We start from the raw sequence: 12,184 nt of genomic DNA on the forward strand, positions 1-12,184 counted from the left end.
CAGATAGTCATCGAGCCTTTTGTTCCTGCGTCTGCTCTTCAGACCAGTGAGAGACAGACTGTGGCTGGGGGTGGTGAAGGGACTGGTGGGAAGACCCTCCATGGCCCAGCTCGCCAGAATTGGGGAAGGGTGGTCATAGCCGAAGCAGCGGCAGTGAAGGGGCAGTCGGACGCTCACCTCTTGTGACACATGTTTGTGTGCCTTTCAAATCCCTTTTCGTTAGGTGCCTACCCTTCTGCTTTTTGTGACCACACGTGAGCTTGCTTCTTGTGAATTTTATCCAAATGGAATTTTTTGTCTGGTTTCTTAGCTTCAGTGGAATTACGCTGTGATGCATCCTTGCCTGCAGTTTGTGTGAAATAGGTCATGCCTTTTCAGTGTTCTGTAGTGTTCCATTAAAGGGCTGTTCCTCTTTGTTTATCTACCCACCTGTTGGAGGACATTTGGATTGTTGCCTGCGTTCGGCTGCCTCAGAAAAGGCTGCTCTTGGCTCATCGTGTGCAGTGTTTGTGTGACATAGACTTTGCTTCTCTTCAGTAACTGTCTACCTGTGGCATGGCTGGGGCACATAGTGGATGTGTATTTCACTTTGTCAGACGTTGCCAAGTGGTTTCCAAAGTGGTTCTACCATTTTCATTTCTCCCAGCTGTGTTTGAGTCCTCCCCCTCCTCCTCGGCCCTAACTGTGGTCAGCTCCCCCTGCTGGCTGCGGTCAGCACCCCCACCACTTCAGTGGGTAGGATCTCCTTGGAGTTCTCATTTCTTCTTTCCCTCCTGTTTAATAACGTCGATCATCTCTTCAAGTGCTTATTTCCCATCTTTGGTGACATATCTCTTTAATCAAATGTCCCCCCCTTTTTTTAACTTTTTTTTATTGTAACTATTGAGATTTGAGGGTTCTTTATTCTGAATAAAAGTCCTTTATCAGGATTGCAATATTTTCTCCTAGTCTGGGATATATTTTCATTTCTAAAAGTATCTTCTGACGAACAGCGATTTTTAACTTGTGTGAAATTTATTTTATCAATTAAAAAAATGAATCATACTTTTGGTGTTCTTTTTTTTTTATAAGGTTTATTTATTTATGAATACAGAACTGGGGTTCAGGCCAGAGTGAGGGGATTCACCAGAGACAGAGTGGGGAGCAGAGTAGGCAGATCGCAGAAGCACACCGCTGAGGGGGGCAGCGGGCGGTCAGGAGAGGTCTGCCGCACCGTGTGTGCACTGAACGGCTGCGGCCAGCTTGCAGTGCTGTGTCCTAACCCATTGCGCCACCAGGGAGGACCACTTTTGGTGTTATTTCTACGAAATCTGCTTACCACAAGGCCTCAAATGTTTTTCATCTCATGCAAGTTTTTTAGTTTTAGGCTTATGAACCTCTTTGAGTTAATTTTTGTATATAGTGTGAGGTATAGATACATGTTCTCTTTTTCACATGTGGATATCCAGTCCCAGCACATTTATTAGATTATTTTTATATATTATTTTATACTTTATAAGGTTATTTTTATTGACTGTACCAGTGTTGAAAGTCAATGGTCCATTGACATGTGACTTTATTTCTGGACTGTTTATCTCTCCTTATGCCAGTATACAGTGGTCTTGATTATTGTAGCTTTGTAATAAACCTTCAGATCAGGTAGTGTCAGTTTTCCCAACTTTTTTTTTTCCAAATTATTCTTAACTTCAATTAATTTACTCATTAAGCAGGCTGAAGCAGTAAGATACACAAGAATTGCTAGTTTTATGTCTGAAAAAGTAGACAGGCATATGCATAAAAAAGATAATTTCAAGTAGTAATCACTGCTGATTAGGAAAAAAAACAAAAATGGAGAGAATGTGATTAGTTTTGAGGAGGGATTAAGGAAATGTCTCTGAGGAGATGACTGTGTGAGTTGACTTCTAAGTAAGTCTTCTGAATTTTGTTTTGCTTAATTAGCAAAAATCTAAATTTTGATCGGTGTATATGGAATTTAGATTTTGTGTGCATTTAGTCATTAAAATGTTAGCATATCCAGTGTTTCAGTGTACTGCCATCTCTTGTCATCAGAGGTGGGACATTGGACGATGAAGCATCCCCCTTGCCCGGGTCATTCAGCAGTTGAGTCCTGAGTTTAGATTTTGAGACTTTGCTTGTCTGCCCTGTTTAGCTGATGAACAGTGTGTGTTCTCAGTTCTTCCTGCACCGGTCCAGCCTTTGCATTTGCCCTTGTTCCCCTGAAAGATCATGTGTGATCGTTCACCCTGGAGCCAGTTTAGCCTGTGCTCGGACTCGAGGCTTTGGTTTATCTGTCGCTGCCCAAGAACCTCTTGTCCCAGGCTCTCCTGGGTAGCCGTGTTTGGTTATCTCCTGTGGGCGTAAATAAATTTGACTTGCTGAGAAATCACATTTTGATGTCTTTACAGTTGCAAGTGGGAAGTCTTCACCAATGTCATGTCCCCAGAGTGTAGGCCTAAGCTTTGGGCCAGAGCTGCTCAAGTGAAGGGGCAGCTGCGAGTGTTACGTACCTTCTTGCACCTGATCAGTGTGGAGCCTGTTCTGGAGTCACATGAGACCCTGAAAGACAGCCAGCTCGTGTTGGTGATTGTTACCAACAGGTCGTAATGTCCTTTGGTAGGTGTCTCAGGACAGTAAGTGACACTGTGCTTATTCCTGTTTCCCTTTGGGAAAGGCAGACCCCACCTCCCATTCCAGTGCTGACCTTATGAAGGAAAGGAAAGGCGAACCCTAATGTTTGGCAGGCTCTGAGGAAGGTATAGACGACAACCAAGCGTTTGAGACACCCTCCCTCTCGTGGATTTGAACACCCTAAGCTGCAGCCCAGTTCACTAATGGGTTTTGGAGGCTTGTGTGCTTTTAGGAAACTTGTGTGTGCCGTGGCCCTCAGCGATACTGAAATATGGAAGATTCTGTTCATGCGTGCAAGGGGATTTAGAGAATTTAGAGAGAGGGGCTGACTGAAGTGCCAGCATCAAATGAATTTGATTAAGCTAGTACCAAACTGAAATTGAAATTTCTCAGTAGACTATAGTGTAAAGAAGAGTTGTATGTGATGGACACAGGCATACACACGTGCACACATACAACATGCTTATTTGAAAAGCAATGGACGACAGAGCCCGTTCTTTGTCATTGCCTGGACCCATTCTAGTGAGAAACAGACCCGTTTGTGCAAGGACTGTTTGCCTCCGGTTATTAAATGCCAGGGGTGGGTTGGGCATTGGGGCTTCCAGGAGTTAGGAAACAGCTAGTGTGCAGGTGCTGAGTGGGGCCAGCCTCCGCCCTCCGGATGAACAGAAGGAAGCACGCAGCTGAGCTGTGGCCCTGGGGAGGGAGGTAGGAACTAGACCACACGGGGATCCTTAAGGCCCCCAGTGTCATGAGGACCTTGGAGAGAAGTTGGGATTGTATTCTAAGAGCTGGGCAGAACCCTAGATGGATGTGAGAGGGGAGTGGCGTGAGCTGATCTATTTAAAAATATCCCGCTGGCGGCTGTGAAGGAAGGATTGTAGGAGGCACACGTGGGCTCAGGGAGAGTGAGAGAGGCTTTTGAGCTAGGGGAAAGCCAATTGTGGAGAGACGGTGGAGGCCTTTTCCTCTTACTGCCTTGTCATCAGAGCGGAGCCGCTGACCCAGGAAACTCCGGGAGAGGTTACTGATTTACGAAGACAGCGCTACCTCTAAAGAGCTGCCTTAACAACTTTCCCCAGTCTGTGACTTAAAATGCTTGTCCCTATTGACTGCCCCTTCTTTGTGACTTATGTTTTTCCTATAGAATATTAAAATTTAATTAGAGAAGAGGAATATTCTTGTAATGTGCAGAAAGTACCAAACTATAAACTTTCTCCCTAGAGACAAAGGTAATGGTTTTCTTGGAGCAGTGGGTGAGAAAGGTATGCTTTAAATTTAGGCAGGAGACTGAAATCAGACTTTGGATCTCTCAATTTAACTCCTTCCTCGGAATGGCAGCCTAGAGAATAAGTTCCTGAAATTGGGGGCCTGTTGACTGTTTCCCCACATCACTGGGGCCAGGGGATGCATGCATGAAACAAAATATTCAGCATCATTGTATTTTCTCTTTGGTTCATCAGCATTTTTTTTTCACTCCCTTGACGTAAATAAGTCTTTAGCCTCAGAGATCTCAGCCTTTGCACAATCTGCATTTCAATGACGGATTTCAATTTCTGCTGTGACCGTGGGGTTTATAAACTCTTGCAGGCAGGGTCTGTCTTCCGTTTCTTCAAGCCCCCTTCTCCCTGGGTTTGACGTTTAGACATCCACTTGAGGCACTTTTTCAAAAGTGGTGTGTGTGTGTGTGTGTGTGTGTGTGTGTGTGTGTGTGTGTGTGTGTGTGTGTGTGTGTGTGTAAGTGTTTCCAGCTCTCTCTGAGATTGTGGTACCCACCTGTTTTAATAAATTGTAAGCAGGGCCACAAGATGGCCAGTTCGAAGGGTTGTCAAGACCTGGCGGGTCTGCAGGTGTTAGAATGAGCCGGAGGGGCGGAGGGGGCGGTGCTTTTCCCTCCACGTGACTTTTCCTCTTCGCCCTTCCTCTCAGCGTCTTATCCTGCTTGGTTTTCCTTACATTCCGCCAGAATTCACTCATCAAGTCCCTGCTACATAAGTGGGGGTGAATGGAAATTTATCTGTTGCCTCTCATCCTGCGTGGACCCACTGTATTATTATTTTTTTAAGGTCTATTTTATTTATTCATACAAGAGCTGGGGTGTAGGCCAGAGGTGTAGAGCGGTGAGAGGATTCTCCAGAGACAGAGTGGGGAGCAGGACAGGTGGGCTGGCTGAAATCCCCTGCTGAGGGAGCAGTGGAGGAGACAGGAGAGGGCTGCCGGGCCTCGTGGGCCACTCCCTGGCCGGGATCCGACTCTTGCCTCAGTGGCTGTGACGGCTCCACAGTGCTGCGCTCCAACCCCTTGTGCCACTGGGGAGGGCCCCAGAGATGAACTTTATTTTTACATCATTCTTCACTTTGTACCTTTTTCCATCTCACTTGTAATCCCCGTGCGGATCACTTTTTTTTTTTTTTTTAAAGATTTATTTATTTGTGCATACAGAACTGGGGTACAGGCCAGAGGCTCAGGGGCGGCGAGAGGCCTCACCAGAGACAGTGGGGAACAGAACAGGCAGATCGACAAAGTACACTGCTGAGGGGAGCAGCGGGCGGGTCAGGAGAGGTCTGCCACGCCCTGTGGTCACCTCCGGGGCAGGCGGGAATCGAACTCATGCCGAAGCGGCTTTAGCTTCTCAGTGCAGTGCTTTAACCCGCTGCGCCCCCGGGGAGGGCCCGCGGATCACTTTTATAGCGTGTTCTCCCCTCAGCATTAGCAGGGTACGCTCTGTGTTAGTTCTGTAAATTAGGCAAAGGTTCGAGTATGTGTTTACAGTAAGAGACCGACTGGATGTAGAGTCTTGCTTTAGAAATTCTGGGTAGTAAATAGCAAAATGTAATGGTTCCAATTTTGATTTCTCGAGTCTGCTTTCTGTAGCAGTGTGTGGCAGATGCGCAGTAAGTATAGCTGTCGTTTACCCAGCCACAATGTATATAGTAACTGATAAATTGTTTTTTCTTTGCTATCAGAGCATTTCATAATTGCTGGAAAAAGCTGTTATAGATAAACATGGAGAAATATTTTTTTGATTTATAAGATCTCATTTAGGTATAAAATGTTAGTGAAAATATAAATATGTCTTTGCTCTGTTCCGTATGCCCTCAGTGTAAATTCTCATTTCTGTCTGACTTTTACTGCCTTCTGTCTTCTGCTTTGAGTACTTACCTGTCAGAGATGAGGATGGATAACTTCCTGATAATAGAAGTCATGCTGGTGACTTAAGCAAATGGATTTATTAGAATTTTTTTTTTAAGATTTATTTATTGGTGATGGCACATGGGTGATTTGGTGATGGGAAGCCCAAGGGGACTGCAGCTGAGATGGAAAAATGCACAAACATATGTAAAAATAAATTTATATATATATATTTAAAATAGAAAAAGAAGATTTACTTATGCAAGAGCTGGGGTACAGGCCAGAGGTGTGGGGGGTGAGAGGGTTCACCAGGCACATAGTGGGGAGCAGAACAGGCAGATTGACTGAAACACACTGCTGAGGGGAGCATTGGGCGGGTCAGGAGAGGTCGGCCACACCACGTGGGTCACTTCCCTGGCCGGGGATCAAACTTGTGTTGCAGTGACCTCGGGTAGCTTCATAGTGCTTTCACCTCTTGTGCAACCAGCCAGGGCCCTATCAGAAATTTTTAAAACAATTTTTGCCTTTTTATTTGGAATTTGTTTAAAATGTGAAGAAAAGCTACAAGAATATGAAGAATACAAAGAATAGCCGTGTAGATAGGATGTAGGAATTACAAATTACAGTGACTACTTACAATGACTACATTCACCAGTGTCGACACTTCACCCATTTGCTGTGTCATTCTCTGTGCATGTGCATGTACACATGCTAACATGTAATAAATTTTTCCACTGAACGTTTGAGGGTAACATACCATAACCTGTATCCCTGAATACTGCAGTGTGTATTTTCTAAGAATAAAGCTATCCTCTCTAATTCTTAACTTTAGTCATTTTATCATGGCAAACAATCCTCTTGTTCAAACTTTTGTGTTCTCCTGCTGCCAGTTGACTCAATAATGTCATTTATAGAAATTTTCCCCCTCCAGAACAAGATCCTTTGTGTTTAGTTATTAGGCCTCTATCTGGATTTCTGTAGCCTTTATTTATCTTCACTGACTGACTTTTTTTTAAGTTTTTTTTTTATTCATTTATGCACAAAGAACTGGGGTACAGTATGTTTGAGACAGAGTGGAAAACAGAACAGGCAGATCTCTTGAAAGACACTGCTGCGGGGAGCAGCCGGTGAGACAGGGGAGGTCTGCTGCCCACGTGGGTCACCTTCGGGGTGGGGGATCGAACTAGCTCTGAAACGGCTGTTGCTGGTTAACGGTGCTGCACTTTAACCCACCAGGGAGGGCCCGTGACTGATTTTTTTTTAAGGTAGAAGTTTTCCTATTTTGGATATGTCTGATTTATATTTACTAGTTTTAGTTTTTAGTCAGTGTGCAACGTCTGGATAATTTCTGTAGCCTTTCTTTGTCTTCACTGACTGAAGATGATGATGATGCTACGACCTTGCACCATGGCTTTGGGTTACGTTAGCCATCATAAGTGATATGAGGCAAGAACTTGTCTAATGTCTCTATTATATGATAATACCTTCCTTCTTGTAACTAATAAGTGACTGATGGGGAGAGAGGTTGAGCTGATGCAACAGCCTGCGCCTCCCACAGTTTCCCCCTGGATTTAGCATCTCAGTGAGTCTTGCCTACTCATTTACTTTGGTGCTTGTCCTCTTGTCATGTATCAGAAACATTTAAAATTATGTTTCAGCTTTATCCAGTGGTTTTTTAACATACAGATTTTTTTTTTAAAGATGTATTTATTTATTTGTACAGAATTGGGGATACAGGCCAGAGATGCGGAGGGTGAGAGGATTCACCAGAGACAGAGTGGGGAGCAAAACAGGCAGATCGACGAAGTACACTGCTGAGGGGAGCAGCGGGCGGGTCAGGAGAGGTCTGCCGCGCCCTGTGGTCACCTCCGGGGCAGGCGGGAATCGAACTCATGCGGAAGCGGCTTCAACTTCTTAGTACAGTGCTTTAACCCGCTGCGCCACCCGGGAGGGCCCAACATACAGATTTTTTTTTAACACATGTTGAAATATTTCTTTCTGAACTAAATTGCACATTGCAGAAATATAAAGCTGTGCCTTTTCGTTATCTTTCTTCAATCCAAATAAATAGGAAGGGAAGGATAATTCAGTGTTTTAAATTTTTCATGCTATGATAGCAGGCCTTATATAATGTTTAGAAAAATACAACTAATTAGTGAATAAATGTATATGTATTTCTTTAAATAAGAATGCTTATTCACTTTATTGAAGAGAAAACTCGAATATTGATGTGAATTTTTTTGAGAAATTGGGGAGCTGTTTTTTTTCTTACATCGTTGTAGTCTCTATAGTTTTGCCACTGATGTGATTTCTTTGTAAAAGTGCACTATATAGGGACAAGTTTTTTTTTTTCCATCTCATATGTTACCCAAAGCTGAAACGTAAACAGTTTATGTTCTGTCATAACTGTGAGAATGACTGCGAAGCTGTGTGGAGGTGTGCATGGCTGTGCGTCTTACCTCTACCAGCCAATATGATAGAATTTTCCAGTTGTTTTAAATGGGGTCTGTTGAAAAGACCACTCAGGCTGATCTACTTTAGAAGAGCCTTCCTTTTGTGTAGAGAACCCCGGGCAGCTGTTTGTTTTTAACTTTTATTTGTCACCATGGTTACCAACACCTGCCTGTTTACAACGGAGGGGCACAGTCCGCATGGGTGAAGCACTGTATAGGTTTTAGGCGGTAACAGAGGTAAAGACAACTAGACTGGGAGTTCTTCTCCCCACTGGAGTTATTTCAGTGAGAGTTATCAAAATTTGGTGTGTCCAGTGGAATGAGAGGCTTTGGGGAAGTTTTTGACTTATGCACAGGTTTACTTTTGACATTCTTATTAAAATTACCGTGTAGCATAAGGAGAGGAGAAGATAGCCTCCTCAGTCCTGCAAATGGGAAAGAAACCATTTTTTTCCCCTGTAGAAAAACTGGTGGTACCAGTTTGAAGAGTCTATGCCTCTTCTGACCTTGCAAGAGTCACTGTGGGCAGTGTCTTGTACACTGCCCAGGTCAGTTGGCAAACTGACAAAGGAGAGTGGTGACGGGGCTGCAGTTCACTTCCTGCAGGAAGATTGGGGTAGCTAGCCCCTTTTCTAGGGCTGGGGGGTACACATGGGTGAGGAATAGACAGGATCTCTGCCTGCTGGAGCTGCCAGCCTGATCTTTCACCCAGCAACTGCTGCAGTGTTGGTATTGCCCAGCATTGACAAGGTAGGAGAGGGAGGATGGGAGGATCTGAGTGGCGAGAAGCTGGGCAGAGGCGATGTGTGGCTCAGTCAGGGAGAGGGGCGTGGCCACCCCAACCTGAGAGGCAGGCATAGCCCTGCAGAGGCCTGTCGGCATTGTGACTTTATTGAAGGATTTTATTCTGATTAAAAGTAAAACTCCTGAATCCAAAGGTAGGACTAGGGTTTGCTTCTATGCTGGGCATTTTTTTGTACATTCATTTATTTCGACTTCATACAGTGCTGGCTAAGGTTTTCTAAGTGTACCAAGAAACTCAGAAGCCGTAAAGGAAAAATCTGTTAAATTGATCTGGGCCAAGGTGAGTATGTGGGGTAAGACGGACCACAACCAGAACTAAAAAAAAGGAGGGGAAAAGTCTAAGACAAGTACTTGCACATACTCAGTACAGGGTCATTTTCTGGTTAGGTCAGGAACTCATGGAAGTCAATAAGAAACTAAAATCCAGTAGACAGTGAGCTGTGCCAGACTGACAATTCACAGAAAAGGGGGAAAAACTGGGTGAAAACATGACAGAGTGGAAACTAGAATATTATTTTCCGTGACTTAGAGATAAAAAGATTTGGTAAATATGTGTAATGTTGGCAGAAGTGAGAGAAAACGGATTTCCATGCTCCGCTTACGCGAGTGGAAACTGGTACTTCTTTTTGAGGGCTGTTTGGCAGACTTGTCAACGTGGAAAAAAAATCTCTTGACAAAGCAATTTTATTTCTAAAAATTTAATTCATAGACACCTGTGAAAGTCAGCAAAGGTTGGTAAAGCGCCTTGTTTGTCATAACGAAAGCAGAGGAGTAACCAGAACCCTGCCCCAGTGGTTAAATTGTGGATGGTAATTCGCACACTAGAATGCTGTTTAACTGCTCTCATGCACGCACGGGCGCAGAGAGGGCTTCGCAGTGCCACAGACGCTGGATACACGTTTGCGCGCGCACGCAGGTGTGCTCTTCGCCGGTGGGCACAGGAGAGGCAGGTGTGCCCACGTGCGCAGGCAAGTTCATGTCATACCTGAGACATTAGACCGAGGCTGCTATCTGTAGTTGCTTCTGCAACCACGGAGCTGAGAGAACTTGGGCTTGTTTTCATTGATTCAGACCTTTCTGAGTTATTATAATAAGTGTACTAAAAAGGTTTAAAAAACTATGTTTGCATTTTCAACAAGAGTCAAAGGACATTGACTCTCTAAAACGTCGAGCTACCCAAGGTAGCCCAGAGGTTGAGATAAGGGAAATGAAATGCAGCTGACAAACAGGATGACCAAGTGACAGCATTAGTAAAAGGCACACAATGACTGGGTTGAGGACAGATCTTTTAGAGCCTTTATTTATTTTATTAAAGTGCTGAAATAGGACTGGATTTTTTTTTTAAAGATTTATTTATTTATTCGTACAGAACTGGGGTACAGGCCAGAGATGCGGAGGGTGAGAGGATTCACCAAGGACAGAGCGGGGTACAGAACAGGCAGATCGACGAAGTCCACTGCTGAGGGGAGCAGCGGGCGGGTTGGGAGGGGTCTGCCGCGCCATGTGGTCACCTCCGGGGCGGGCGGGAATCGACCTCATGGGAGTGGTTTAAGCTTCTTTGTGTTGCGCTCTAACCCGCTGCACCACCAGGGAGGGCCCATGGACTGGTTTTTAAAGAAAACATAATGACAGGGTTGAAAATAAGGAACAGATCAGTGCAGCAGGTAGATTCTGGAGGCTCAGGCTGGAGACCAGTGTTGACAAATGAAGCAGCTGCTGAGCCTGCAAAATTTTCTTGGTGAAAGATTGATCACTGGGCCTTTCCTGGTGGCACAGTGGTTTGGAGTGCAGTACTGTGAAGAGAAGCTGTGGCCACTTCAGTGTGAGTTCAATCCCTGCCCAGGGAGATGACCCACATCGCTCAGCAGACCTCTCCTGTCTCACCGGCTGCTCCCCTCAGCAGTGTACTTTGTCCATCTGCCTGTTCTGCTCCCCACTGTCTCTGGTGAATCCTCTCGGCACTCCTGCACCTCTGACCCCTACCCCATTTCTGTATGCATAAATAAATAAAATCTTTTAAAAAAAGAGAAAGACTAATAACCAAGAAGAGTTGGGGAGAGAGGAGCAACTTTTCACCTTCCCAGAAGGAGAGACAAAACTTACCTTCCTTTCATTCACTTCACAATTTGATAATTGTAGGCTTAAGGACTTTTTTTTTTTTTTTTTTAAAGATTTATTTATTTGTGCTACAGAACTAGGGTACAGGCCAGAGGCTCAGGGGCGGTAAGAGGCTTCACCAGAGACAGAGCGGGGAACAGAACAGGCAGATCGACCAAGTCTACTGCTGAGGGGAGCAGCGGGCTGGTCAGGAGAGGTCTGCCGCGCCCTGTGGTCACCTCCGGGGCAGGCGGGGATCGAACTCATTAGCTTCTCAGTGCTGTGCTTTAACCCGCTGCGCCACCAGGGAGGGCCAGCTTAAGGACTTTTGACAAACTTGACTATCACCATCATTTTAATTTAAAAAATATTTAGAATTTTATTTGATTTTATCAAACACAGTGTCTGCCTTCCCTATTACTAAGCACCTACATAGCAAACAGAAAGAAAACAAAAATCGGAAAGTTAAAAACATTTGGCAGATATGAGACCAGATACATTGGGAGATGAATGTCAGAGTTGGATGACATAAAAAAAAGTCCCAATGTGTTTGCCTAGAAGAGACACATGAACACAGACAAAACAGCAAAGGCCAAATCAAACAAATGTGGGCAAATCTGGGGGTTAGCAGTAGATCAGACTAAGTAGGATTCAGTGTAAAGAGTATTACGTAATGGTTTGCTGAGCCATGGATACGAGAGCGATCTCATGTTGATGAAAGGTATTGTCATGGTAGAAAAACAGCCAGTAGCTTTCAAGGTAGTGCAGAAGGCAGCAGCAAGCAAACTGTCAGAGTTCTAAAGCTTTTTTCCACGTGTATTACCTCATTGATTCCAAATCCGCTGAGGTGGGCACTATATCCTGACTCACAGATAAAGAAATAGACAGAATGGTGTTCATTTGCCTAAGAGGTAAGGCTGTCCTGTGCCGACTCAATAGACTCTACCGGTCAGGCTTTAAGTGTGTTTTTCAGAAGTCTTGTTATTTTTCCCTTTGTTGGGTTTTAGTTTTGCAGATTAATAAAACCCAATTAAATGCTGGAAGAGCAGAGTACTGTATTCAGAGGTGCA

This window comes from Condylura cristata, unplaced genomic scaffold, assembly GCF_000260355.1.
Source record: "Condylura cristata isolate star-nosed mole 26May11 unplaced genomic scaffold, ConCri1.0 scaffold00029, whole genome shotgun sequence".
NCBI lineage: Eukaryota > Metazoa > Chordata > Mammalia > Eulipotyphla > Talpidae > Condylura > Condylura cristata.